Genomic DNA, 24497 nt, shown 5'->3' with positions numbered 1-24497 from the left:
GGGTCCTTAAAGAATTATCTGTTGGCATCTGGAGCTTGAGGAAGAAAGGACCAGTCCCATTGGTAAACGAATACAACCGGAGAGAATTGAAAAAGAAATAGAACCAAGATTGACTGAGTGGAAAGACATAAATAGGCGAGAGATGATAAAACTCGAAAGGGAATATGAGTTCCGATTATATGAACTGAGTTGACAAGAAGCAAGGATGACTCAGAGAGAACTCTTTATTTTGATATGGTGAAGAATTTGCGCTTAGTACCTTAAGTTGGTGAGGGAACAGGGGGAAGTGGAGATGTGCTTTGTGTCCTTAAAGAAAGTTGCCATAAACCTGGATTGGCCGAAAGAACATTTTCTACAAAATGTTCTAGTATGGGAAGCTTTGGAAACGTCTTCATCTCTTTCAACAAAGCACTTGTGTGATTGAAAGCTTTGTGAATAGCTCGGAGGTGCTAACAGCTGGCTGTTTAGTACCTCTTACTAGGAAGTAAAGCTTACTACAGTCAAAGTTTATGAGTTTGTGCAAGAGGCAAGACGAAATCTAAAAAACTTAGGACAGACCTACTTTGCTTGCTTTGCTCTACTGGTGGATTCTGAGATATTGGTAAACTTTAATTTTCTTTGTGACTTTCGCTTTCTTTCTGACTTTCACTTTGGGCTGCAAGAGAAATTTGAACAAAGAAGGGGGTTATGCTCTCCTTTCATCTAAATTTCTCTTTTAAACAAATTATCTACATGACATCGATGGAGTCTTCCTCCAATCTTTACTAGATACATGAATGCATCTAGTCTCCTTACAGCAAATCCAATCCCATACTTCCCCTAACCAACACATCCGTTTTTCACAATGACCTAATAGCACTGAACTATCTAAGTTTCAATTTCACTTTGTCTTGCTTTTCGCTTAATTTGCCATTGACATCAGGCTTAAACAAACTAAACTTTTGTCATTGGAGCTTGTTTGACCAATAACTTGTAAGGTGAGCAACCAGTTGTAATCTGTGGGGTTATTCTACAAGAAAACATAAAATTATCGAACTTGTGTCAAAGGGTAATATGGAAATCACTGCCTAGCTTAGCACATAGCAAATATGTTGCAAAGATCTCTTCACAATTTTGACACTTTTTGCAGCAGCATTGGACGCAAGGTGAAATGGTGTTATGAGAGTGTGATTGACTCAATTTTTACTCCAAAATATTTCAAACTCCTCTGAGGTAAACTCTGGCCCATTGTCTGACATTAACGTTTCTAGCAACCCATAAATTGCAAACCAACTTCTCAAAACCTCATAGTTTTGGCACTTGTATAAATTCAAACTTTATCCAACAGTCATGATTATTGACCAAAACAAGGTACTCTTTCTCTTCCACAAAATTGATATGTACTTGTTCCCATGATTTTCTTGTGTTTGACCATTGAATGTAGAGAAAATAATGCACAACTTTTCACTAATTCTTCAATATCTCTGATATCCTATGGCTTCTTGCTACTGCTTTCATATAGACTATCTGTGTGGTCTTGATGTAGTTCCTCTAACAATCCCTCTCTAAACTTTTGGTGGAATAATGAATCTTAAACCCAAATGAAACAGTCTTGATCAACACTCAGTTCATTTCTATGTGTGAAATACTCCTGTTGTTTCTCATTGTCATACTGTTCATGCCACCCATTCATGACACAATTGAGCACAAGATCCCTGTGAGTTTCTTCACTAATTTCTCAGATAGACACTGGCATTTCTGTATGTAAAGTAATTCACAAGCAACTTGATGTCTTCATGAGAAATCTTGAAAGAACATCCACATTAGCATGATCTGCTGACTTATGGTATTGAATATCATACTGATGGGCCATAAAAGTAAACACAACTTATAGCTGTGCTGCCACTAGATTTCTTTGAACCAAATTGCTTAGGCTTCTCTGGCTCATCCCTCTGAGCCAAGGATGACTTGCTTTCACAGTGATGAATCTCTGTTCAGCTTCTTCCCAGGTGCTTTTCTTCCCAGATACTTTTCTTCCACTTCGGGTAGTCTTGGGCCAGGGATTCCCAGGTATTAGTGGGGATGTCACACTTTTTCAAGAAGGTTTTGAGGGTGTCTTTGAAGCAATTCCTCTGCCCTCCAGGGGCTTGCAAGCTGTATTGAAGATCCGAGTAGAATGCTTTTCTTGGGAGTCTTGTGTGAGGCATTCGGACGTTGTGGCCGCCCAGCGGAGCTGATTAAGCGTGTTCAATGCTGGGGATGTTGGCCTGGGCAAAAACACTGATGTTGGTACAACACTCCTGCCAATGGATTTGTAAGATTTTGCAGAAGCAGTGCTGTTGGTACATTTTTGGGGTTTTGAGATGCCTGCTGCATAGTCCATGTCTCTGAGACGTTTAGGAGGATGGGTGTTAATACTGCTCTATAGACCATGAGCTTGGTGCCAGGGTATGAGGGCCTGGCCTTCAAACCTCTCTTCCTCAGGCAACCCAAGCTACGCTGGCACACTGAAGGTGGTGTTGAACTTTGTCGTTGATGGGAGCCTACTGTCAAAGGGCAGACAAAATATAGAAAGTAGTCCACATTGCGCAAGGTCACTTTGTGGATTTTGATAACTGGGGGCAGTTTGGTAGAGCATCTCTGTCTTATGGATGTTTAGTGTAAGGCCTATGCTTTCATACAAGGTGTTGGCGATGGCTTGGAGCTCTGCCTCCGAATGTGCACAGATGCAAGCATCGTCTGCATACTGTAGTTCAATTACAAGGATGACCTTAGATCTGGGTTGCAGGTGGTAGAAGATTTAGATTTGTTCTGCAGGTTCATCGTCAGGGCTAGGGTGTCAGTTAACAAAGTGAATTTCCTACCATACAGGCGCTTGTGTAACTTTATAACATATATGATGACTAATGCCTCTTTCCCAATTTGAGTAATATTGCTCTGGCTTTGTTAACAAACATGAAGCGGATACAAACCCTTGGGGTGAGGTATCATGTGCTAAAACCAGTTGTTACTTAGAATTACTGTGGGCCGAAACAGCATTGTTATTCAGTAATTAATTCACTTCTTCAATTGCCCTCTGGCACTCTAAAGATCACTCCCAAGTTATTTAATCTTTGGACAGTTGATATAATGGGGGAAATATGTTAGCTAAGTCAGGGAGGAACTTAGGACATTCATTGGAATTGTTGTGTATTGCTCTCTGGTCTCTGCCTTCAAAATGTCTTCAACCTTGTCCTAGGGTGGATGGATATCTTCAACATCTATTTGTTGACCCAGGTATATTACACTTGACACCGTGAAGTAACACTTGTCTTGTTTCGTTTTGATGCCATACTCTTGAAGTTGATCTAAGACTGTTCGCTTTGCACGTATGGGTTCGAATCCCATCATTTTGCCATTTTTGGACTGGAAATAACTCACACAAATACTCTACTCAATTTGCCATGTTGTTACGCAACCTTTGTCCACAACTCTCAACCAAGTGACAGTATCACAATATGACTAGCTGTTATATTACAATGTGGAAGTCATTTGTGACTTGGATAAGAGCTGCTTTGATACTGTGGCAAGGACAAATCTGATCGATGGGATTCAAACATGTATTACGATCCCAGCTGATGTTATTACAGGACAATCTGGCTTGATAGATCCTAACTTTTATTTTTTTGTTTAGATACATGGATGAACAGAGTCACAGGACTGCCACGGAACTTGTAATAAAAGAATAAAACATTTATTAAACAAGAAAAGTTTGACAATAATACACTACTTCTTCACCCAGCTATACTTTTCAAGATAGACAGATTTGTAAAGATAACAAAGTTAAACAATTTATCTGATACTCTAATGTTCTCAGTCAGTACACAGTTCATGTAAACCAATAGGTAAAATGTGGTCAGACACTCAACGCTCTGAAATAATGTGACCGATGCCACCCAATCAACTTGCGGATTTTTCATCAATTCCATCCAGATGTTCGTCACTATGAGCTAATTGGTCTCACTGGAACTCTGACTTTAACATGAGGGTTTTGAAACTCCATTCTCAAAAAACACACCTTCAAATCTCCTCTCAGTTTCACCAAGGATCCTTTTCTAGGGTTTCAACCTTTCAGTCCAGTATTCCTATGCCCTGGTCACCACTTGCAGTCATGTTTCCACACAATCTCTCAGGTACCCAGCCATGCCAACAGCTTCACAGGATGTAGTAAGGTGGCATCAACCTTTTGATCACTGGATATCTGGCTTCTCGCAAGCTAATTTTAAATCTGCTTCCTGCAGCTGTCTCTACTTCAGAGCCCTTTTTCTGCATCTTGCTTTAAGTTCTAAGTTCACTAAGCAGAACACTTTTTCCAGAGTCCTATTCTTTGATCCTTTGACTTCACAGTCTTCCTGGAACTCTTCTGCCCAATTCCCTGGTTTCTGGGATGTTCTGCTCTTTAGTTTGGGCCTTGTGCTCTGTCCTTCTGCATTGTCCTGCCTGTTCAAGCAGTTTTCTGGGAAATTTCCTAGGTAACCTACTTGCAACTGTATGAACTGCTTCTGCTTTTCTGAGTGGGCTTCTGGTTGTTAAGCAACTGCCTAGTTTTATTTTTTAAAACCCCATATTTGCTCTATCATTGTAAAACCTCATTACAATGCAGGCATCTAAACCCCGACAGACTTGCAGGCACCTTTTTTACATAAAAGCAAAAACTGAGGTTTTAACGCTTTCTCAGCACACAAATGCAGAAATACAAATTAAGCTTAAACTTAAAGATATACCTTATTTTTAATGCGCACAAAAACAAAAATAAATTACTTTAAGCAATCTCACTTTCCTAACACATGGAATTCCAGGAACGATGGATACAAATGTGAGATGTAAGAACACGTTCAAGGACTTTAAATAGGAAAGGGAGGTTGGAGATGAGGCAGTAATTTGCCAGAATGGAGGTGTCTATTATTTTTTTAAGCAGGGGTGGTGACACCATGATTGAAGGAGAGGGCATAGTACCTGAGGGTAGAGAAACGTTAACACCATCGGCTAATAAGGAAACAAGGAGGAATGTTGGAAAGAAAGAAATGGTGCTTCTGACATATCTGTGCTTTTCAAGGTTTCCCCCACCTTTTCCTGCACCTCTGCCCTCACCTCTTCCCCTCCTTCCCATAACCATGATAGGGTCCTGCTTGTCCTCACTTTCCACCCCACCAACCTCTGCATTCAAAGGGTCATGCTCTGCCAAATCCAGCATGATGCCACCATAAAATACATCTTCCCTTCACCTCCTGGTCAGCATTCTGCAAGGGAAGGTGAAGGGAAACAGAGGGACACCCTGATCCATTCCTCCATCACACCCAACTCCTCATCCCCTTCCCACAGCACCTTCCCTTGCAATCGCAGAAGGTGCAACACCTGACCCTTTATGTCCACCCTCCTCATTGTTCAAGGTCCCAAGCACCCCATTCAGGCAAAGCAACATTTCACTCGCACCTCCTTCAATTTGATCTATTGTATTTGTCGCTTCCATAGCAGTCTCCTCTACATTGAAGAGACTAAACGCAGACTGGATGATGACTTTACGGAACAATTTTGCTACGCCTGTAAGCATGACCCCAACCTTCCTCTTGCTTGCCATTCAACTCAGCATTGTGTTTGCATGCCCACATATTCATTGTTGGCCTGCTGCAATGCTCTAGTGAAACCAAACGCAAACTAGAGGAGCACCTTATCTTCCGATTATGAATGTTATAGCCCTCAAGACTCGACATCATATTCAACAACTTTAGACTGTGCCCTTTTTTTCTATCGTTCCCTTTTTTGCATATCCTAAACATTTTTTTTCTTCCTATGTGAAAATCCTCTCCCTTCCCCACCAGGTCATCTGTCACTTGTTCTTAGGTTTTGTTACAACTTTCATAGAATCATAGAATCCCTCCAGTGCAGAAGGAGGCCATTCGGCCCATCGAGTCTGCACCGACCACAATCCCACCCAGGCCCTACCCCCACATATTTACCCGCTAATCCCTCTAACCTACGCATTTTAGGATTCTACGGGGCAATTTTTAACCTGGCCAATCAACCTAACCCGCACATCTTTGGACTGTGGGAGGAAACCGGAGCACCCGGAGGAAACCCACGCAGACACGAGGAGAACGTGCAAACTCCACACAGACAGTGACCCGAGCCGGGAATCGAACCCGGGACTCTGGAGCTGTGAAGCAGCAGTGCTAACCACTGCGCTACCGTGCCGCCCTTTGTTGCAATCTCTCCTAGAAACCACTAATCACTGTCCCAGCTGTTCTACCCCCTCTTGTATATAATCACATTTTTCCCTCTCTTTAGTTCTGAAGAATCATCATGCGGACTCAAAGTATTAACTGTTTTCTCTCCTTACAGATGCTGCCAAACCTGCTGAATTCTTCCAATTTTCTCATTCGGTTTCAGATTCCAGCATCCACAGTTTTTTGTTTTTTAGAAATGTTGGGTAGTCAGTAGCTTAGTGGGAAGAGAATCTAGAGAAGAAAAGATTAGTCTCATGCGCAAGATCAGCTCAGAGAAGGTGTGAGAAGAGATAGGAGAGAGATTCATTGAGGGCTAGGGCAGGAGTGAGCTTTAAACAAAATTTGGTGTTAGTGAGTTATAGGAAGGTGGGGGGGGCTAGTGGCAGAGGCAGCTGATTGGTGTCAGTCTTAATAAAAGAAATTTGTGGGCTCTTTGCACTAGTTGTTGGAAATGAGGAGGAGACAGTGTGAACAGTTTTGGTCTTCTTTATCTAAACAAAGATACATTGGCATTGGATACAGTCCAGAGAGGGGTCACTAGGTTGATCCTGGGTATGGAGGGATTTTCTAATGAGGAGAGGTTGGGCCTGCACTCATTAGAGTTTAGAAGAATGAGAGACAACCCTTTTGAGACATATAGGATTCTCAGGGGTGGGGGTACGCTTGGCAGGGTAGATACTGAGAGGTTGTTTCTCTTTGTGGGACAGTCTAGGATCAGACAGCATAACCAGAGTAAGGAGTCACCCATCTAAGACAGAGTTGAGGAGATTTCTTCCGAGGGTAGTGAATCTGTGGAATTCTTTAATACAGAGGACTGCAGAGATTGGGTCGTTAAGTAGATTCAAGGCTGAAATAGATTTTGAATTAGGAAGGGGATTTAGGGTTATGGGGATAAACTGGGTCTTAGAATTATCAGATCAATAATGATATCATTGAATGGGGAAGCAGACTCAACGGGTTGAATGGCCTATGTCTGCTCCAATGTTTTATGATCCTAAGACAACAATTTGTAGTTGAGAAAATAAACCAGGCACTACCATTGCATTGCAGGTTGACCCTGGAACAGTGAACAGTTTTAGCAGCTAAGAGCAAAACCTGATGGTGCTTTACATGTCCAGCCATATCTGATGGTCAATGGTTGTTATCCACCATTTTGTCTGGATCCCTTGTACTTAAGGAAGCAGAGATGAGGGTCTGACTAGATGGAATGGTCAGGGTGAGAGTGATGGCTTTAACAGAGACAAGGCCTTGAAGGTAGAGGTGAGGCTGTAGTTGAGCAGATTGGAAACTGTAGAAATGCTGTGGTTAATGGAGGGCAAAAAAGCCAAATGTAAAAAGTCTATCTGGGACTTTGAAGGTGAAGTTGCAAATAAATTGGGGGAGTTTTTCCAGGGATAAACAGAAGGATGAAGGCAACTAAGGGATTTAACATGAACTGAAAGTGGCTGCCACTGACATCAAGTATAGAATCAAGATAAACGCAAAAACTGCAGATGCTGGAATCTGAAACAAAAACAGAAAAATACTGGAAAATCTCAGCAGTTCTGACAGCATCTGTGGAGAGAGAGTAGAGCCAACATTTCGAGTCTAATGACCCTTCGTCAGAGCGCAAGGTGCTTGAATAAAATTAGGAGTCAGGAGATAAACTCTCTTCTGGCTGGAGTTATACCTCACACAAACGAAGATGGTTATCGTTGTTGGAGGCCAATCATCTGAACCCTGGGACATTTCTCAGGGATTCTCCAGTGTCCCAGACCCCAACCATCTTCAGCTGCTTCATCAATCACCTTCCTTCCATCAGAAAAGAGAATGTGGGTTGATGGCTACACGGTGTTCAATTCCATTCACAACTCCTCAGATAATGAAGCAGTCCATGCCTGCATAAAGACCTGGAGAACATTCAGCCTTGGGGTGTAGAGTGGCATATGAAATTCACACCACACAAGTGTCATGGAAAGAGCATTTCCAACAAAAGTAGTGGTTGAGTGGCTGAGGGACAGTAAACACTGGTGACTGGGGTTATTTGTACTGGAGGAGGGTATAGAGTGGAGATTGCTGAGAGTCAGTACTAGAATCCAAGTTTTCCTCAAGATAAAAGCAAATTACAGCAGGTGTTGGAATCTGAAACAAAAACAGAAAATGCTGGAAGATCTCAGCAGGTCTGACAGCATCTGTGGAGAATAGAGCTAAAGTTTTAAGTTTCGATGACCCTTCGTCAGAACTGGCTCTCCTCTCTTGTCATACCTGCCTGTCTCCCAGTCAGCCCCTGGAAATTAGAGCCTCCCCAGTCACCAAATGCGAACCAGCCCACTCCGAAGGTTCGGGAGTCCCAGCTACTTTGGCCGTTGGCTGCCAAATGAGCCGCTCAAAATCATAATGGGTCTGGACAGAGCAGATAGGGAGAAAATGTTGAAGGAAAAGTCAAGAAGCAGAGGATACTGATTCAAGCTGCAGAGCAAAAGATCCAAAGGAGACACCAAGAAAGATCTTTTAAAGGATCTGGACTGCACTGCCTGAGAACCTGGTGGAGGCATATTCAATTGTAACTTAAAAAGGGAATTAGATAATGATCTAAATGGACAAGAAATTGCTGGGCCACAGGGAAAGGGTGGGGGAATGGGACCCAAGGGAGTTACACTTGCAGAGAGCCAGCATAAGAGACCAAATTACCACCTCCTGTGAACCATAGTATGATTGTAAACTAATTTTAAGTTTAGTTACAATTGTATAAGTTTTGACAATACTCACCTGGGTGAATCATTTGACCCTACAAAATACTCCAAAAGAAACCTGCTCGTTTTTGCATGTTTGATTTTAAATTAGCAATCCATCCTTTTCATTTCTTGCAAAAGGAAGTCCTTCATTGCATTGCAAAATCCATTACAGGAATCTGAATGCAAGTCTAAAGGCTCTTGTAGAAAAGTAAAAACAAGCTCAGTTCATGCTCTATATTACATTGAAAACAATCACACCTCGAAGCCTCATTGCAGTTTTACTGATACAATCGAGTGACTAAAAAATAAATCAAGTTGTCTATAACTATTTTCAAAGAGTTTGTCCAGCAACTTATACTTTTGTAAACTTTACCTTACCCTCCTACCAAAGTTTCGGCAATATTTTAGTAGGAATGATGGGTTACCAATGTCACACCTTAAAATATATGAACAGAACTAGATTTGGGGTTGACATAAATTAATTCAATTGTTTGTTAATCCAATCTGTGGACATTAATAACTGAGAATCTGGTTGTCCTTTTTTTTGGCCAGGAAAGCACTGAAGGGATAACTTTCAGCTGCATTACTTGGTCAAAAAGTGGAATTATTCTGTTCTGACTCCCCATCGGCCGTTAACAGTTTAATGTTATCAGGTGGCACCTTACCCCGTTGGTCCTGACCTGACCCCCGATTCATTAACGGCTCCTCTCTTTTTTTTGTTACCCCCCGATGACTAGGTGACTGCCTCCTCTCCCTCTCTTCCTTGGCACACCTGGCTGCCTGCCTGCCTCCCCCGATCAGCTCCCTTGGCAACCAGATCCCCCCCACCCCAATCTCAACCGCCCAGCGCGAGCCAGCTCGCTCCAGCGGCTCGAGACTCCCCGCTACGGTGGCCGCTGGCTGCCAAATGAGCCGCGCCGTGCGGCGGAGTGCGTGACGTCAGGGCCCGTCTCCATCCCCATCTGTCAGCTAGCTGATGCTTGCTTCGCTCGCCTCCCCGTCTATCGCCGGATTCGTCAACCCCGCGTACCCCCTACCTCCTCCCCCCCCCCTCCCTCTCGTTTTTTTTCCAGGATCCCTTCCGCTCGCGACCTCCTCGCGACCCCCCCCCCCCCTCCCCTCCTTTCCATTTCCAACCGTCAGGGAGTCGCCGATTGCCCTCTGTCTCTGCCTCCCCCCCCCCAACCTCCCCATCTCCTCCTTTCAGGGCTCAGCCGGCGGGCGCATTAGGTGAGTGCCGGCGCTGGGCGATCTTCTGGGAGAAGTGGAGGAGTAAGTGAGAGCAAGCTTTGGATCTGCCAGTGTTGTTGGAGGGGAGGGGAGGGGAGGGAAGGAAGGGGGGAAGCCCTGGACTAGACTTGGCTTTAAAATGCAATGACCTGATCCATTTTGTCTTAAGAAGCGCATGCTTGGCCGAAATATTTTTTTAAAAGCTTACTTATTAAATCTGCAGAGAGGAAGTCTGATCGGTTGACAAAAAAAAATCCTCTTGATTTGTATTTAGGAGAGAGAATGAGTGCATCTTTTTAAAAAAACTACCCCTGCTTTCTTTCGGGTGTTTCTTCTTTTTTGTTGTTGCTTTAAACCCTCAACCCCCCGCGCCGATTGTGTCTTAACACGAATTTTATTACCTTTCGAGCCACGCCAGTTAAAATAAACCCTTCACAGTTTGATTAACGAAATAAAGAAGGGATAAGCCTTTCGTTCTGTCTCACCCACCCCCCCCCCCCTTCCCCTTCTTATCCGTTGTACTTACAGTACAGTCTGTGAATGCATTTAAATCATCTTTGCCCTTCATTGTCACAGCGTAAAGGCTGGTGTGTTTGGCAGGAGTCACGATTACATTATTTAGGTGTTTCCCTCAATTCCCTTAAAAAGTTAGTCTTCGCCAGTGATGATTCTACCGCGTTTGCCAAAAAAAAAGGGACAAATCGATCAAACTGCTGCAGCCTCGTCGATCCATAATTGAATATTCTTTTTGCAAATTGATCCCTCGTTCCCTGGCTTTGCCAAATCAAGTCCATCGCAAGGTTTTGTTAAATATATCGTCTGCATGGCATTGTGCAGTATAATGAATGGCACATCAACTTTTATACTGGTCGCCCAGACAGTAAACTACTGTAATTTATACTTGTGGTTTTGCAAGTGCACGCTATAATGGTAATTTGTACTGTAGAGAATGATCTTTTTGGGAAGTGTGTGACTGATTTGATTGATAATGGAAAACGGGTAAAGGGATTTTGTTTCAGGGAAATAAATTAGAATGCAGGCTGAAAACACAAATATTGGATTAAATAATCAAAAATAGGATACAGGTTTACATTTCTGGAAACAGTTGTATTAAACTAAAAGAAAGGACTTCATGTATTGAAATAACCTCTTGGTCTTAGTTTCAATGCAGTCTCTAACATTGAATTTTGTATGGGAATACTCAACATACAGTGACTTGATGTTATAGATTTTTTTCTTCTTCCAGCAATTTACATTTTTTCTGAAAAGGGACTGCTAAAACCAGTCACAGTTTAGGTTTGTTGTTTGTTCTATACTTTGCCTCACAACTAAGGTATTCAGATGTGTGTACAAGCTCTAAGCAACAAAGAGAAAGAAAGCTTCTGAAAATGTATTGGATTAATGCTTTATTTGCCATATTCTCAGAAGGATTGGGATTGTTAGGAAGGTAGTTAATACTTGTCATGAAATACAGAGAGGGAGTATCTTGCTTTTTGGAAGCCTTTGATGCAGAAAGGAAACTTGCATTTATATAGTTGGACCATCATGTCTCTCAGGAATTTGAATACATTTCACATTCATAGAATCATAGAAACCCTACAGTACAGAAAGAGGCCATTCGGCCCATCGAGTCTGCACCGACCACAATCCCACCCAGGCCCTACCCCCATATCCCTACATATTTACCCACTAATCCCTCTAACCTACGCATCTCAGGACACTAAGGGCAATTTTGAGCATGGCCAATCAACCTAACCCGCACATCTTTGGACTGTCAAATCTCTTCTCTATCAAATCTCTATCAAATCTCTTCTCAACCCTTCTATTCAATGAACATAATATTCTAAGTTTCATTTATTCTAATGTGGCGATGCAGTTATACACCTAGTTTTACACCATAAAGAAATACATAATTAAAAAAACTTCTGAACTGAAGTCTTTCTTATCAGAAGGACAGTGTTGCTGATTGGTCCAGAACTTGGTAACATGTTGTAAGCAGATCTTTATTGATTTATAAGTTAGCTGTAATATCTGGATTTTATTTTGTATTAACTCAGAATGTTATTACCTTACCAAGAAAAGTCCAGGTCAACTTGTTAGGAAACCAATATGAAAGGCCAAGGCCAATAGTACAAGACTTCACCAGGTTGAAAGTAAATAGGAGAGACCAATTGAGCAACATGCACATGTAATGGTTAGGTGAACAAAGCTTGAGTTTTAAAATTGTGGAATACAAGAGGAAGTTGCAGAGAGGAGTGTGCAGTAGTAGGGTAAATACTAGAATGGTAATTTGTCGTCTTTTTTGCCTCTATGAATAAACTATTAAAACTCTTGAGGTTTTATTGTGGTAACATGGACCACCTCAGATGATTAAATGATTCAGCCTTTGAAACAAAAAGCACACCTTTGATCACCAAGTAGCTGAAAATTAGGTTCACTGTGGAAATGTTTGCTTTTCATAGAACTTTATTGCAGTGCCATAGAAATGAATGGAGGAAATAAAATGGATGGAACTTGCCCTTAAACTGAACTTGCTGTTATCAGATTTTTTTGTGTTAAGTAGGCTGTACTTAAATGTTATTAACTTGCACTGAGACTAGGAAACAAATCACTTGAACAGCGCATGCACTCTACCAATGCAGCCTTGTCATCACCTATTTATCATTAACCACTCAGCATCTGTTTTTCATTGTAACTGAATACAAGTTATTTTTTGGTCCACATCCTACGTATTACAGTTGAAGAAACATTTTAATCAGGCTAATAGTTGATGATCTAACATGTGAAATCCAAACTTTGACTTTCATGTATAGATTATCTTCTATATTGCCATAAACATGGCCATCAGTGGCAAGGAATGGCACTTAAAAGTTGGGCCACAACCACTGATGATGTTGCCAAATGGTAGACTAACTGAACTACTTGTTGTTTTTACACCATTGTCTTTTGAGATGAGAAGTTGGTAGATCATAGAAACTAGAAGTAGGAGTAGGCCATTCAGCTCTTCAAGCCCGCTCTGCCATTCATCTTGATCATGGTTGATCATCGAATTCAATATCCTGATCCCCCCCCATCCTCCCATATCTCTTGATCCATTTAACCCCAAGAGCTATGTCTAATTTCTTCTTGAAATCAGACAAAGTTTCGGCCTCAATTACATTTTGTAGTAGTGAATTCCACACATTCACCAACCTATGGGTGAAGAAATTTCTCTTCACCTCAGTTCTAAAAGGTTTATACCCCTTATCCTCAAACTATGACCCCTAGTTCTGGACTCCCCCACCATTGGGAACATTCTTTCTGAATCTACCCTGTCTTACCCTGTTAGAATTTTATAAGTTTCTATGAGATCCCCTCTCACTCTTCTAAACTCCAGTGAATATATTCCTAACCAACATAGTCTCTTCTCATATGACAGTCCTGCCATCCCAGGAATCAGCCTGGTAAACTTTTGCTGTACTCTCTCTATAGCAAGGACATCCTTCCTCAGATAAGGACACCAAAACTGCACACGGTACTCCAAACGCCCTATACAATTGCAGCAAAACATTTCTATCCCTATGCTCAATTCCTTTCGCTATGAAGGCCAACATACCATTTGCCTTCTTTACTGCCTGCTGTATCTGCACACTTACTTTCAGCGACTGATGCACGAGGACTTCAAGATCTCGTTGGGTATCCACCTCTCTCAATTTATACCCTTTCAAGTAATAATTTGTCTTCCTATTATTGCTACCAAAGTGGATAACCTCACATTTATTCATGTTATACTGCATCTGGTGCCCATGCATTCAGCCTGTCCAAATCACGCTGAAGCATCTCTGCGCCCTCTTCACAGCTCACCCTCCCACACAACTTTGTATTTGCAAATTTGAGATAATACATTCAGTTCCCTGTTCCAAATCATTCATATATAATCTAAACAGTTGGGGTCCTAGCACAGATCTCTGCAGAACTTCACTGGTCACTGACTGCCAATCAGAAAAAGACCCATTTATGCCCATTTATCTTTGCTTCCTATCTGCTAACAAGCTTTCTATCCATCTCAAAACATTACCTGCAATCCCATGTGCTTTAACTTTACATAGTTGCCTGTTATGTGAGATCTTGTTGAAAGTCTTTTGAAAAATCAAAAATTATATCTTAATTCAGTGCTGCTGAGGGAGCTTAACTGGTGTTAATCAGAAAAAAAGAACCACTTCATATGTCCTCAGAGCATCTCCAAATGCTTTGCAACCAATTTAAAAGAGGGACATGCACTTTTCACCACAACAAGACGCCCCAGTGTTTTGTAACCAATTGAGTACTTTTAAAGTGTAGTCACTGTTGGAATGTAGGAAAAATGGCAGCCAACCTGTGTACAGCAAGTTTCCACAGAACAGCATGTTGTTAATGACCAGATAATTTGTTCTTGTGATGTTGACTGAGGATTAAAGGTATTGACCAAGACACCAGAGATGACTCTTTAAATAGTGCCATGGCACATTTTATATCCACCTGAGAGGGTAGCTGGGGCATTGTTTAATGTCTTATTTGAAAAGTGGCACCTCTAACAATGCAGAATTCCTTCAGTACTGCACTGGAGTGTCTCCTGTATTTTTGAGCTCAGGTACTGGACTGGAACTTGGACTCACAACCTTGTGGCTCAGAGGAGAGAATGGTAGCAACTGAGACATGTCACTCACCTGACACAATGCATTATTTTTAAGAATAAGGAATCTTGTTATGTCAGCAAATGAGGCAGTTGATGCATAGAGCAAAACTCCACAAACCGAGATAAATAACTGGTTCCTTTTTTAAAACTGTGTTGGTGTAACTAGGACTTCTAGCTTGGATACCAGGATAACTGCTTGGTGTTCTTCTAATAATGCCAATAGGTCTTTTCATGCCCATCTGAACAGATGGTCCTCAACTTAACATTTCATTCAAAGGATAACACCTCCAGCTATGCTCCCTTTGTACTGTACTGAAGTGTTGGTCTATGTTATGCATTCAATTCTGGAGTGGACTTTGAATCTGTAATCTGACAAGCTTCACAAATTGACCTGTGAGTCTCACGTCAGTGGTAGGCAAACTATTGGAGAACTATCTCCACTTGGAGAGGCAAAGCTTGATCAGGGATAGTCAGCATGGCATGGCTTAGTCTGAGGGAGGTCATGCCTAACAAATTTGATTGAATTTTTGGGGAGGTGACCAGCTGCATAGACGAGGGTACTGCAGTCGATGTAGTTTATATGGATTTCAGCAAAGCCTTTGACAAGGTCCCACATGGGAGACTTGTAAAGAAGGAAAATTCACATGGGATACAGGGTTATTTGTTAAATTGGCTGAGTTGTAGGAGTCGGAGGGTGATGACAGAAGGCTGCTTTAGTGACTGGAAGCCAGTGTCCAGTGGCATACCACAGGGACCTGTGTTGGGCCCCCTTTTATTTGTCATTTATATAAATGACATAGATGACTATGGGGGGATTGGATTAGTAAGTTTGCAGATGACACAAAAATTGGCTGGGTGATTAACAGTGAGGCTGAGTGTCTTGGGCTATAAGAAGATATAGACAGAATGGTCAAATAGGCAGGTAAGTGGCAGATGGAATTTAACCCTGAAAAGTGTGAGGTGATACACTTTGGAAGGAGTAATTTGACAAGGAAGTACTCAATGAATGGTAGGACACTAGGAAGTTCTGTGTAACAAAAGGATCTTGGTGTGTTTGTCCACAGATCTCAGAAGGCGGAAGGGCATGTTAATAGGGAGGTGAAAAAGGCATATTGGACACTTGCCTTTATCAATCGAGGCATAGATTACAAAAGCAGAGAAGTCATGATGGAGCTGTATAGAACTTTGGTGAGCCAGAGTACTATGTGCAGTTCTGGTCACCCCATTCTTGGAAGGATATGATTGCACTGGAGGGGCTGCAGAGGAGATTCACCAGGATGTTGTCTGGGATGGAACATTTAAGTTATGAAGAGAGGCTGGGTAGGCTTGGGTTGTTTTCGTTGGAGCAGAGAAGACTGAGGGGGGCGACCTGATTGAGATGTACAAGATTATGAGGGACATGGACAGAGTGGATAAGGAGCAGCTGTGCCCCTTAGTTGAAGGGTCAGTCATGAGGGGACATAAATTCGAGGAGACTTAGGCTACCGGCACGGTGGCACAGTGGTTAGCACTGCTGCTTCACAGCACCAGGGACAGGGGTTCGATTCCCGGCTTGGGTCACTGTCTGTGTGGAGCTTGCATGTTCTCCCCGTATCAGCGTGGGTTTCCTCCCACATTCTGAAAGACGTGCAGGTTAGGTGCCGGGTTATGGCAACTAGGGGAGTTTCACAGTAACTTCATTGCAATGTTAATGTAAGCCTTACTTGTGACTAATAAATAAACTTTAACTTTAAACTTTAAGGTGAGGGGCTGGAGGGTTAGGGGGTAGTGTGAGGAAAAGCTTTTTTCCCAGAGGGTGGTGACGGTCTGGAATGCGCTGCCTGGGAGGGTGATAGGGGTGGGTCACCTCACATCCTTTAAAATGTATTTGGATGAGCACTTGGCACATCATAACATTCAGGGCTGTGGGCCAAGTGCTGACAGATGGGATTAGGTGGGAGTTCAAGTGTTTCTAATGTGTCAGTGCAGACTCGATGGGCCGAAGGGCCTCTTCTATGGTTCTAAAAGATGTAAACTGTAAAGTATTATTTTTATTCTTTTGCATGTTGTCACATCTATCTTAAAAATTGTCATCTTTCAATGTGAAGTTGTCACCGCCAAACAATAGTTATTATCGGTGGATGGTTTGGTTGCATAATGGCATAGCTTCTTGGTGCAACATTGTATGACGTTAAATGCACAATATAGTTTTAATTCTTTGCCACAGCTTTATCCCCTTATGTCCCCACCCCAGTGATTTTAGAGCTTGACACGGAGCTCTTCTATTGTCTTTGGCTCTGCATCCACTTTGGCTGGGAGTCTTCCCTCACCATCACAAATCAGCAGACCCTTTTACCCATCTTCACCTGGCTCCCTACTTCTGGCCTCTTACCCTGTCTTGGACATTTCATTGAAAACTGCTAGAATAACATTGACCGTCTCAATTTCTCTGTCTCATCACCACCCCATCAGTCACTCCAACCTATCTCCCCCTGAATCTGCAGCATTCTGTTCAGTTATGTTTAACCCAATCATTGTTATTAAACCTGCTGTCGAGTGTAGAACTGTTGTAGTGTGGTATGATAGCAGCAAGTTCAGTTTAAGGGAAAGTTTCATCAATTTTATTTCTATGGCACTGCAATAGTGTTCTGAGAAAAGCAGAAGTCAAACACCAGCTTGATGACATTTACTCCTACCTCCCATTGGACCATCACCCAACCACCAGATATCAAGCCATTGTGCCCAAAACTGTCACTGACCTCAAGTTATCTGCAGATTTTTCCTCTGTGGCCTTTAGCTTCATTGTCTCCCAACCTTGAATGGCTCTCTTCTAGTTCCTTCCCAAGATCCGCAAACAGGACTGCTCTAGTCAGTCCATCATTTCTGTCTGTCCCTGCCCCACTGAACTTATTTCTTCTGATCTTGACTTTATTTTCTCCCTTTTTCCACTCTCTTCCCACCTACATTGTGACTCTTCTGATGCCCTCTAACACCCTAATAGTTTCCAGTTTCCTGGCACTTACTGTCTCCTTTTCATCATATGTATCTAATCTCTCTGCACTTCCATTCCTCACCAGAATGGTCTGAGGACTGTTTCCTTTTTTTCTTGAACAGAGGCCAAACCAGTCCCATTAATCACCACCCTCTTCTGCCTGGCAGAACTTGTTTTCACAGTGAACAACTTCTCCTTTGATTTTAGTCTCTTCCTCCACATAAAAGGTACTGGAAACTGCATGGAAACTAGCTATTCCTGCTTTTTTGTGGGATATGTGGGTCATTCATCATTCCAGTCCTACTCGGGTCTCCTTTTGCCTCTTTTTCTGGGACTTGGCCTGGGTTGCAACATTTGACCAATTTTGCTTTCCGTTTGCACTCTCTTCTTGCCTTCACATGGTCCATTTGTGACTCTTCGCTTTCGTTCTTTGACTATTCAGTCTCAATTTCTGATGACAGGTTGTCAACCAATATTCATTATAATCGCACCAACTCTCGCAGTTAGCTTTATTACACTTCCTCACAACCTACTTCTTGTTCTATTTCATTTTCTTTATCTTCATCAAATCTGTAAATGCAACCTTTAATACCAGCGTTTTCAATCTGTCTTCCTTTTTTCCTCAACCTAGGATTTCCCCCCACTGTGATTGACATGGCTCTCAACTGTCTACATTCCAGTTCATCTCTTGCTGTCATCTCTTTCCCTGCTTCCCAGAACTTTGATAGGATTCCCAGTGTCCTCACCTTCTAACCCGCCCAGCTTCTGCATCAACAGATCACCTTCTCTATTTCCATCTTCTTCAGTATGATGCCACCACCAAGCCATGTCTTCCCCTTCCCTTTCAGCATTCCAAAGGGACAGTTCCCTCTATGACACCATGGTCCACTCCTCAGTCACCGCAACATCCTCCCGCTTCAAACAGCACCTTTTCATGCAAGCACAGCTGATTCGACACTTGTCCTTTTATCTGCTCCCTTCTCACCATGCAAGAGCCCAGACGCTCCTTTCAGGCAATCCACTTGTACTTCTTTCAAATTAATCCTGCTGCTCACAATGTAGGCTACTCCGCATTAGGAGACCCAGCACAAATTAGGTGACTCCTCCATTCAGTCTACAAGTGTGATTACAAATGAGCTTCTTGTTGCCCATCATTTAAATTCTCCACCTTGCACCATTCTGATTTTCTGTCCACGATCTCCTGCAAAGTTCCGATAAAGCTCAATATAACTTCAAGGAACAGCATCTTACCTTTCAATTAAGTGTTTTGCACCTTTTGGTCTTGACAGTGATTTCAGATTATAACCTCTGCGCTAACTTTGTTTCTTTTCTTCTTTGTTGGTTTTGATTTTTTTCTCTCCTTTTTTGTATACAGACGGCAGCTGTTCATGACTTTGCTATTCACACTTTTCCGGCCTAGGCACATCTTTTGTTTCCTTATATGACCCATTACCACTCCCTATGGCTTTGCACTATGAACTGTTGTTCATTCTCACCTGCCTTCCACTCTATTGCAGGCCTTCCCTTTGTTTTGTTCTTTACTCACCCTTCCCACTTTGACTTGCTTAAAACCTTACTATATCTCTAACTTATCCCAGTTCTGATGTAAGATCATTGACCTTAAATCTCTCTTGATAGATGTTGCCTGACCTGCTGAACATTTGTTGCTTTTATTTAGCCTTTATTCACTCATTGTGCTGAATGCCCGATTATTCTGTTGTTTTAAGGAAATACTGAGTGGAGCCCATGTGCTTTGCGATAGGATTTGAGAAAATATCAAGAGTATGTTGGGGCATGCTGTCATGCACTTCCTTTTAACCAGCTCAAAATTAACATAGAGGGAGTTTGGAAGCAGGCCAACTGCATGCTCTTCTGTTACAGGACATAGATGGTGTGAAAGACCAGAAAGGGGAAACGCTCAAGGACATCCCTCAAAAAAATTGGGTGGTGGCATGCTGTAGTTTGGTTTGAATTATCCACCAGAATTCACTTACATAAACAAGCTACAGAACACTGAGCTGTACAATAACTCATGCAATCCTAATCATTTCAAGAATTCTTGTTATTTTAATGGGAATTGTATACTAAGCATTGGACTGATTCCTAGTGAAAGTGTTAAGTACAGTACTTTTAGTGGCAACCTGCCACACAGTCTGTGCAGGGTTTTTCTTTGGCAATTTTGCTGTGAAGATTGACTTAGCTGCGAATGAAGTGAGACTTGTTAATGTTAATGATTCTTAATAAATTGGGATATATGCATGTGTGCATGTATATCTGCAAGGGACACAGTTTGCTCCTTACAGATAATGCTTTTGGGTCATCTGAGCATTTAACAAGGCATATTCTTGGCAACCAGCACATAATGTGAAATTCTGTAGTATGTGGAAAGGGTGAAGAAATTGAGGACATACTGTGTCAGATCTTTCAATACAATGTATTCAATGTAATAAATAGGGATGGTACAGTTAGCTTATTTTTTTCTTTCCCCCATATTTAAAAAAAATATTCTATTGCATGCCCAAAATGGAATTTAATTTTAGCTGTTTTTAAAAAATATATATAACATAAGAACATAAGAACATAAGAAATAGGAGCAGGAGTAGGCCATCTAGCCCCTCGAGCCTGCCCCGCCATTCAATAAGATCATGGCTGATCTGACGTGGATCAGTACCACTTACCCGCCTGATCCCCATAACCCTTAATTCCCTTACCGATCAGGAATCCATCCATCCGCGCTTTAAACATATTCAGCGAGGTAGCCTCCACCACCTCAGTGGGCAGAGAATTCCAGAGATTCACCACCCTCTGGGAGAAGAAGTTCCTCCTCAACTCTGTCTTAAACCGACCCCCCTTTATTTTGAGGCTGTGTCCTCTAGTTTTAACTTCCTTACTAAGTGGAAAGAATCTCTCCGCCTCCACCCTATCCAGCCCCTGCATTATCTTATAAGTCTCCATAAGATCCCCCCTCATCCTTCTAAACTCCAACGAGTACAAACCCAATCTCCTCAGCCTCTCCTCATAATCCAAACCCCTCATCTCCGGTATCAACCTGGTGAACCTTCTCTGCACTCCCTCCAATGCCAATATATCCTTCCTCATATAAGGGGACCAATACTGCACACAGTATTCCAGCTGCGGCCTCACCAATGCCCTGTACAGGTGCATCAAGACATCCCTGCTTTTATATTCTATCCCCCTCGCAATATAGGCCAACATCCCATTTGCCTTCTTGATCACCTGTTGTACCTGCAGACTGGGCTTTTGCGTCTCATGCACAAGGACCCCCAGGTCCCTTTGCACGGTAGCATGTTTTAATTTGTTTCCATTGAGATAGTAATCCCACTTATAAGCAAAAAAAAAGTTCCCTTCCCTATTCTTAGACCATTTTAGTACAATAAAGTAAGAACCAATGACCTGCTAAATGTAATCCACTATACACAAAACTAAGGTTCTCTTCCAACCAGCTCCCACAGCTCAACACCTCCATCAAGATCAACAGTGGGATCTTGGAAAATGTGGACCATTTTCCATATCTTGGGAGCCTCCTCTCAACGAACGCAGACATTGGTGAAGAAATTTGTCATTGCCACCAAGATGCTAGCTCAATCTTTGGCTGTCTATGGAAAAGAGTATTTGAGGAGCATGATCTCAAACCTGAGACTAAGGTCTCGGTTTATCAGGGAGCAGTGATCTTCAAATGTTTTGGAGACTTGGACAATCTAAAGCAGGAACCTCAAGGCACTTGAGAAGTATCATTGCCTCCAAGTCCAGTGGCAAGAAGGGCATCATACATCCTCTCCAAAATCAACATGCCCAGTATCTAGGCACTAATCATTCAAAAGAAACTCTGCTGGGCAGAGCATGTTGCTCCAATGCCTGATACCAGAATCCCAACGCAACTGCCCTCCTCAGAGCTCAGTTGTGGCAATGAGGGCAGTGGAAACACTTTAGGGATGGCGTCAAAGCATCCCTGAAGAGATCAAACACCCTGTTGACCATGAGAGCCCCTGGCATTTGGCCAACCAAAATGGAAAAGGTTTATTTAGGAAGACACTGAACACATCAAAAGATTTCATCAAGAGAACACAAAGGCTCCCACAGCTCAACACCTCCATCCTTTCCTTGTTTACTAAATTTCACTGAAGCCAGTGTGAAACTTGATGAAATTGCTGGATGTGACAGAAGTTTGGAAATTGTTGTAATGGCCCAAGTCTTGCAGTGTTTAATCATCTTAGGTAGCCTATCGGGATTGAGGATGGTTTGCTTCCACTCAGGTTCGGTGGGTTCTGAAATGGCTGGTAAATCCAGTGTGCAATCTGTAGTCTCTGCCACATGCGGGCAGGTGGTGCTTGAAGAGTTGGGCAATTAAGGTGTTTAGAGGTTTGTGCGCACTCTCCAAACGCTTCAACTTTGCCTTTGTGTTCTCTTGATGAAATCTTTTGATGTGTTCAGTGTCTTCCTAAATAAACCTTTTCCATTTTGGTTGGCCAAATGCCAGGGGCTCTCATGGTCAACAGGGTGTTTGATCTCTTCAGGGATGTTTTGACGCCATCCCTAAAGTGTTTCCACTGCCCTCATTGCCACAACTGAGCTCTGAGGAGGGCAGTTGCGTTGGGATTCTGGTATCAGGCATTGGAGCAACATGCTCTGCCCAGCAGTGTTTCTTTTGAATGATTAGTGCCTAGATACTGGGCATGTTGATTTTGGAGAGGCTGTATGATGCCCTTCTTGCCACTGGACCTGGAGGCAATGATACTTCTCAAGTGCCTTGAGGTTCCTGCTTTAGATTGTCCAAGTCTCCAAAACATTTGAAGATCACTGCTCCCTGATAAACCGAGACCTTAGTCTCAGGTTTGAGATCATGCTCCTCAAATACTCTTTTCCATAGACAGCCAAAGATTGAGCTAGCATCTTGGTGGCAATGACAAATTTCTTCACCAATGTCTGCGTTCGTTGAGAGGAGGCTCCCAAGATATGGAAAATGGTCCACATTTTCCAAGATCCCACTGTTGATCTTGATGGAGGTGTTGAGCTGTGGGAGCTGGTTGGAAGAGAACCTTAGTTTTGTGTATAGTGGATTACATTTAGCAGGTCATTGGTTCTTACTTTATTGTACTAAAATGGTCTAAGAATAGGGAAGGGAACTTTTTTTTTGCTTATAAGTTTCCCACATTTTTCTGCTTAGAAACTTTTGGCTTTGTACAGCCTTCAACTTGGTGCGAGAGAAGAATCATGAACTTTTGTGCCATGCATTGCTTCAATTTATTCAGCCAAATGTTGTGCTTATTTTGGAGTGAGATATACTACCCTTGATTGTTTCTTTCCTCAACCTGATGTGGTCCTTTTTGCTATTGCTAGGTGAGCTCTCTCAGCACCTACTTCAAATGCTGGGAAATTACAGTTGTGGTTGGCAGAATGGAGAGAGACAGTCTTAGAATGCAAATTTATAAGCATGGTTGTGAACTGAGCACCTTAATTGCTGCATTATCATCTTAGCAATGAAAAGCTTTAAGATTTGCTTTTGCATATCTTAACTTTTAACTGTTATAAAAGTCATTGCTCTGGAAATGGGCTTGTGGTGTCCATTTATATACAGTCATTGTGTTACCATAGCAACCTGGGCAAAAATACCACTAGAACTGAAAGTATGCATAATTTATATGAAGATTCTTGAATCTTTCTAACCTGTCTCTAGAGAGGCTGGCTCTCAGACACTAATGTCTGTCCTCAGTTACATAGAAAAGGGAGCAATGGTGGCAATAAGCAAACCAATTGAATCCTCCATGTTATAGGCTGTAAGATATCTTTAAGGTTGGCTGAGTGATTGAAATTACAGCAATTTAAAAATTACACTTTTTAAATGTTTATATTATATCTATTTCTTGATATGTCCCAGGTCACAAGACATTGGAGAGAAATGAAAATCGGTAGCACGGTGCTATTTGTATGTTAATGTTACTCTTGAGAACATACTTCTTCAAGAAAGATGAAGCAATATTGCATAGGAAGATTAAGCAATATTGCATAGGAAGATTCTCTTTTAACCTCCTAATCATGAATTATTAAAGTATTTTTCAATGTGGCATGCAGTATTTGAGAGGGAAGGAGGGGCTTTGAATGACTACTATGTTATTTAGGCCCGCAAGTTCTTTTGACGTAGTTTAGAAATAATCTTGTTGAAAAACTGGAGAAAATGTAAAACAATTGTAAGTAATTCTATTTTCTAAAATATTGAGTTTCAAAGTGGTGAGTGTTTGCAAACAAAGCAGTACTTAGAAAACATACAAAAGCACACAGTTTCTAAATACAGTGTCCTCTCCCTCTTCATTCTGTGCCCATTTATAATTTAGAATTTTGACAAAAATGCTCTACTTCATTTAATTTGGAACACTTTTTTATTTTCAGCTCATTGATTTTTAGTTTAAAAATAGGAAAATTAAGTGACTGTTAATCTATTAATATTCAACAGACTAATCACTTTGCCCTAAATCTATCTGGACGAATCCTTTTCTGAGAGGGATTGCTCCCAGTTTATGGAGACGCTGTTTCTCTTCAGTTCATAGAAGCATTCTATTCCCTACACCTAGTTTACAGAAGCACTGTTCCTAAAATCCCTACCCACTCTCTGAGGCACTTTGTCTCTCACCTCCCATCCACCCCAGTATTTCACAGATGCACTCCATTCT

The 24497-nt window shown here is 42.0% G+C and overlaps 1 protein-coding gene across 1 annotated transcript in view; it reads left to right on the top strand.

The window, feature by feature from the left end:
* The window catches only part of LOC144508568 (nucleolar protein 4-like), a 276236-nt gene that overhangs the window by 67582 nt on the left and 184157 nt on the right, over positions 1-24497 (top strand). The window lies entirely within an intron of this gene.

The sequence above is a fragment of the Mustelus asterias genome, chromosome 20 (assembly GCF_964213995.1).
Source record: "Mustelus asterias chromosome 20, sMusAst1.hap1.1, whole genome shotgun sequence".
Taxonomy (NCBI): domain Eukaryota; kingdom Metazoa; phylum Chordata; class Chondrichthyes; order Carcharhiniformes; family Triakidae; genus Mustelus; species Mustelus asterias.
This window is presented reverse-complemented; position numbering and strand designations above follow the sequence as displayed.